Source organism: Rhyacophila brunnea, unplaced genomic scaffold (assembly GCF_057557595.1).
Source record: "Rhyacophila brunnea isolate RB1 unplaced genomic scaffold, BYU_Rbru_1.0 scaffold_16, whole genome shotgun sequence".
Taxonomy (NCBI): domain Eukaryota; kingdom Metazoa; phylum Arthropoda; class Insecta; order Trichoptera; family Rhyacophilidae; genus Rhyacophila; species Rhyacophila brunnea.
In genome coordinates this window covers 20,147,010-20,153,392 of record NW_028232816.1, presented here as the reverse complement: position 1 = coordinate 20,153,392, position 6,383 = coordinate 20,147,010, and the positions used below count along the sequence as shown (strand labels likewise).

Sequence of the window (6,383 nt, the reverse complement as noted above, 5' to 3'; positions counted from 1 at the left end):
GATGATGATGATGGTGATGATGATGATGATGGTGATGATGATGATGATGATGATGATGATGATGATGATGATGATGATGATGATGATGATGATGATGATGATGATGATGATGATGATGATGATGATGATGATGATGATGATGATGATGATGATGATGATGATGATGATGATGATGATGATGATGATGATGATGATGATGTGTTCGGCACTGAAAAGAAAAATTGTTGTAATCGATTAAGTAAGATAATGATGATGATGATGATGATGATGATGATGTTAAAAAGAATTAAATCGTGATCGGAGTATAATTTAGTTCCACCACGTATAATTTTCAGCCATGTTTCTTGAAATATTCTCTTTGGGTTGTGTAGCTAAGGAGAATATTCCTTCGTTTATTCGTGTATTACTAATATTATAATATTAAAGTTTCTCAGAGCAGTTGTGGACAGAGTAAATACTGAGAAGGTACAATTTAACCCGTCGTCATGCTTCAACGTAAAACTTTCAGAATATGTGAAAATGCATCTGGCGCATTGCTATTGAAAGAGACACTACTAAGAAAACCTTTTTTAAATTCTTTTGTCACGTGATATAGATGTAGCAATTAGACCGCAATGATCAAAGAAGAGTTCGCAAGTCACAATTAAAAAACGAAAGCTCAAATGCCTTTTTCCCGGAATATGGACAGACCACACGTGCGTTTCAATGTGGCCGCTAATTTGGTCATGTAATTATTGCTAGCGCATTATAAAATAAAATGTAGGTACATAATATTTTACTCAAGTACAGGGGTGCGCACAGCGGTGGTGTTATGAGTGCGAAACACCTGGGTATAATATAGGTATCTATCGATTTAAAATGCTGTAGGTACACTATAATTCAGAAAGTTATATTATTTATTATTATACACAATAAAATAATTGACTTTTGTCATATTTCCACCAAAAATATTTATTTTATTTGGGGGGTGGCAATTTTGAGCTGGCACCCAGGCGTCAGCCACCCATAACGCATCCCTGACAACGTATATGCAGTTGCTTGCGCAAGATTTCCGACCAGCAGGATAGAAAGTTACTAAAAAGACACCAGAGAAATGATTCCTCTACACAGTGGATATCTATATGCTCTCAAGTGGTGTGAACATGGAACAAGATCACGGAGAATTGATTAGATTATTAACTAAGTTTATTAACATACTCGAGTATGTGGCAATGAAATACTAAGTACCTACTGATAATGATGGAGACAGCAAGAAAAGGCATTCATCCATCAGTGGATCGATAATGACTAAAATGTTGGCCCTTTGACATGTTTTCAGAGATACTTTTGTATGTATATCATACGAACAGTCTAATAAAATTGTGGAATTGCCGTGTAACGATATCATCTGATATAAAAGAAGTCTTTAATCGGAACGCTTTGTTTGCTCTTTACTGGTTGACATAGAAATCGGCGTCCGACATAGCGGCGCCGACCGTCGCGACGCTGCACAGCCTCCAGGCGAGGAGCCAGCCGCCGACGCCAGAATTCCCGTCAAAGCCTACCCCTTCTCGCGCCGCGTCCCGCCAACCCTTCCACCGCACTCTGTAACAGTGTTGGCAATAGCCGTTGATTGTCAAGGCTGTCACTTTCACTTAGTATTGTAGGTCAATATTTTTGAAATTATACTTCTTTTGGCGCGTTTGGGAAAACAGATCAGAGTGTATTTTTGGCGTGTGACGAAGTTACACGCGCCGATGCAACACACAATTTATTATTGGCGTGTGACAAAGTTGCGCGCGCCGATGAAACACATAATTTATTATTATGATTATATTCATTTCGGTCTCAAGGGTACATGCGCCTAGTGTCATTTAGTTAGTCGTTCAATACAACCAAGTAGAGAGCACGTGTTGTAAACATAACCAATATTGTGTCATAGTAAATATATATGCTTATTGTTGTTTTAATTCAATAAAACGCATTTTTTTATAGTACTTATCCCACTTTTAATCAATAGATTAGGACCGGTTTCATCCGCCACAGAGGGACATTTTTAACTGCGTAACTATGTGTTATTAAATTAAAACAACAATACAATGCAGTTGCACCATGAATTGACAGTTAACAAAATAAAATAAATATATGTTTATAAACAAATTTCTGGAGACTAACATTCTACACTGTTAATTATTTATATTCATAAAACTTTATTTATATTAGCGTGTATATTTATTTTTCATTGTAAAGATTGTGTATCAAGATTTGAGGCTATATTTAATATAATATGATAGCTATTATTTTGAGTAAAATTGTATATCAATAAATAAATAAAATTTGTGAATGTTGAGTTGGTAAATAATTTTTATTCGTCATGGGCACTTCTGAATCGATTATAACCGCTGTATGGCAAAGATGAGTTTTGGTCCAATACAATAATTAAATTACAATTAGCATGTGCTATATGAGACACACGTGAATCGCGTACGTTTTCATCAACCTAATAGATTCAGGTAACGGCTTATTTTTATGACTATTACTACTCTGTTTATGAACGAAAAAAAGAAACGATTACGATTGCAAGCATGTATAGCAAATCACGGCACAATAATAATATAAATTACCAATTAATAGATAGTGCACGTCAGGAGTAATTTGGGCATCGTTATCAAGCGGGGTTGTAGCTCAGTGGTAGAGCGTTCGCTTTGCATGTGAAAGGCCCCGGGTTCGATCCCCGGCATCTCCAAATTTTTATCATTTAGAAGAAAAATATTTTTATAAATTCATTTTATAATACAATGAAATTTGAGCCTATTGTGCCACTGGAGTGTGGCTTTACATAGAAACAATGGAAATAATTCGCACTTATTTGATATTTTTTTTACATTTGAATTTGGTAAGTACATAAGTTACGTTAATATTACTTTATTTTTATGGTTATATTTATTATTAAGTTTTCATTTTATACCGTTTAGATTTTTGACTAATTATTCATCGTTGTATATTTATTTTAAATAACATCGATTTTTATAAAAATGTGTATAACTTGAAATCCTTTTCATTTATATCAAATTTTAGGTATGGTCCCAATATTGAAGCTTGATTTGATATAAATAAAAAGGATTTCAAGTTATTACACATTTATATTTTTATAAAAATCGATGTTTTTTAAAATAACGGCACGCGTCATTTGCACAATCCGCGCGTCGCATAGTTACGATATTTTTAGACCATGCCTCAGCTGAGGTATAGCCTTAATAAATTGTGTATCTCAGACCGCACGCATGCGATTACTACTCGTGGGTGCGACAGGTCGCAGGTTATATGTTTATTACAACGGACTGTCTGTAAAAACAATGAGACACGGTAAGGTGATCGACGAAGGACATAAGTAGTGCAGTAAATAGTGCGAGGAGCCAGCGGTACTCCAACAGTGCGATGAATGTGAAGCACACAGCTTGTGGTCTTTAAATTCCATAATTTGTGATTTTTTTTTTACTGCGCCCATGAAAACGTACTTACAAACTAATACTGACTCCACGTTCAGTTTGGGCTCACCTATAGCATGACTATGTAAAAACTAACCGGATGCATGCCGCCTAATATCAACCAATGAACGGCCGAGATTGTATTGAGAACTGTCAGAAATTGCGTACGCGTCAGACCTATGCAAATTCAGTGAAAACCGTATCTTATATAATCAATGGCCTCATCGCAGATTCCTCGTATTATATTCTTGCGGTTAAATACGTTAAATTCTCATGTCCAGACCGTCCACGCATTGAACACCTGACATCATATTATTTTCTCGCATGATACAGTGTGTGCGCGCAAGCTAAGCTAAACTTATTAATTATACATGCATGTTTAATTTTGATAGTATGATATTTACAAAATGTAGGTATTCCATTTCAGCGGTGGATAAGTGTTGCAGATGAAAAACGGTAGTAGTTGTTCGTGATGATGGAGGAGGTGAAAGTTTATTTACTGTTTCAATAATTACAAGGATGCAGTCGATACAATATAATAAATGTAAGGACAATTCGGTGGGATGTTTTTTTAATGGGAACTTATAATCGAGTGACATCTCCAATCAATTATCACCCTCTATTTATTGACCGGCGCACTATTGAATAATATGTTGAAATGATTATGCAATAATTGCGGATCATAATATTACGAAATCATATTAGGTACTAACTGATTCTACGTGAAAATGAATATTTAATAAATACTATTATAATTGAGATCTGGGTCACAGGAATCCGATTACAGTCACACTACTATACCAAATAAGTCAAAGTTTTAGCCATAAAAATGATATATACATACGTTTGAAATAAAAATGACACCCCTATCTTTCTCATGAGAAAACCTGCCGGGTTTTCCGACGCCAAGATACTCGCATTCATTACATTACTATGACATCATGAAGGCTATTCTTTTATCGGAAAAGCGACGTTGTAAATTATTATTTTACGGGAAAAGCCTCCGAATGGACAACAAAGAAATCACGACGTATACATTTAGACATCTTTAGTTAGACGTAATGACATGCAATTAAAATTACGACGTACAGTTGAATGTATATATATATTCTTATATACCTCTCGCTAACTTATTTACTTATTTGTAGAAACCGTGGCAAAGATTGTTCAATATCGAATACTTAAAAATAGTACACTTTTGAGTATTTTTTCCTGTTGAGTATTTTCATATTATGTATTGAATCCTCAACGACTGTCTCAACCACAATCACTGGAGACCTTTTAATTAACTTTTAATTACCACATTTAAATAACACGTTAATTATATCTAATGGCCAAGCACTCCAAACGCGCCAGTCGCGGTTTTAGCACTAAATAAGTTAAAATGATCTGGCCAGACATTATAATATGCATTGATTGTCCTCATATGTTATAATAATAATCTATACTATGTCGTCCCTTTTTCTATCTTGCCGTAAAGAGAAAATTACTTTTTGAATTTCCACAGATTAATTTTACCGCGGCCCGCTGAGGGGGGGGGACGTTGATTGTTTATATTTTAGATTGTTTTGATTTATTAATTTTAATTTAATTGTATTTAAACATGCCTTCAAAATAAAATACAGTTACACCAAAAAAATAATATAAAGTGATTTAAGATTAAAATTTTAACATTATAACCTCTCGTCCATGGAAAGTCATACAAACCCGAGAGAAATACATAACCGTAAATAAAATGGAGATAATTTAATGTTCCTTGGGCGGCCCGGTACCATTTGATCCACGGACCGGGTGTTGTGGACCACTGGTATAACGTATTCTAATTTATCACGAAACATGCAGTTTAATAGATTTTTTGATAATTTTAGTATTTAGCGCTAGTAGCATTATGCTTCCCCTTAAGGTGAATGCCCCGTCTACCAAAGGCACCTAGCGGAAAAATACGAAGCATCCAATGTATTGATAATTAAAGTATTTTAATTAATTAAATTCGAAGATTATTAATTTTTTTCGAAAACAGTAAAAAATTTATGAATGTTTTAGTGTAGTTTATATATATTACAATAACAATATGTATTACTTGAATTCTTTTTTATTTATATTAAATCGAGCTTACTACAAGTTCACCCTCCAGTCTATTTACAGTCATTTAAAAAAGCAATATAATAATAAATTAAGTATCCATAAACAAGGATATCATTAGTGATTTTTTTCCTACCTTTTCTATTAACTGAAATCTTGTAAGATCTGTGAGACAGGCCTCGGTTTTCTGGCTAATTGTGTTTATATTGTGTAAGTCTTGTAAGTACACTAAATATGCCCTTTCGAATTATTTATATTTACCTTCGCTTTTCAAATAATGCTTGGATTATCCGCAAACTGCGATATTGGGGGTGAAGAAACCATAGGCTACCCGATGTAGAAAGCCAATGTTAGCAGTAAGGGTGATCCAGCAAAGTTTAAAGTTTAGTATAATATTTGAGACTTTCACGGTTGTTTTTTATCGTAATAGATTCTTAGATTTCCACCGCGTGTACTTCTTCCTTCTTTCCTCGACGTTTTGGGCTCGTTCAGAGGTCATTATCAAGAGATATGTGTTATGTTGAAGTGTAGTGTTGGTGTATGAATGCAAACGTCGCTCCAAGAATGCCAAACGGAATCCGATTAGCTAAGAGCAATGTGTCAATCGCTACTACCAGAGATACCGGATCGAATATTAGACTTTACAGTGCCGGAAGCCATGACGTTTTTAACCATTTTTATGAGTTTAGACGATGTATCTATAGTCTAAGGTCTAGACACATCTTTCGCACGAATCAGAAAAAAGGAAGGAAAAACAATTAAGTATATAATTAATCTCATAGAATACCCACATTGCATTCTACAAAATAAATAGGTCATTTTTATATTATAGAA

The 6,383-nt window shown here is 34.4% G+C and overlaps 1 non-coding gene across 1 annotated transcript; it reads left to right on the top strand.

Annotated features, from left to right (window-relative positions):
• The first annotated feature begins 2,653 nt into the window (after positions 1-2,653).
• On the top strand, positions 2,654-2,725 carry TRNAA-UGC (transfer RNA alanine (anticodon UGC)). Its single transcript has one exon. It is a non-coding gene; the product is annotated as a tRNA-Ala (tRNA).
• The last annotated feature ends 3,658 nt before the right edge of the window (positions 2,726-6,383 follow it).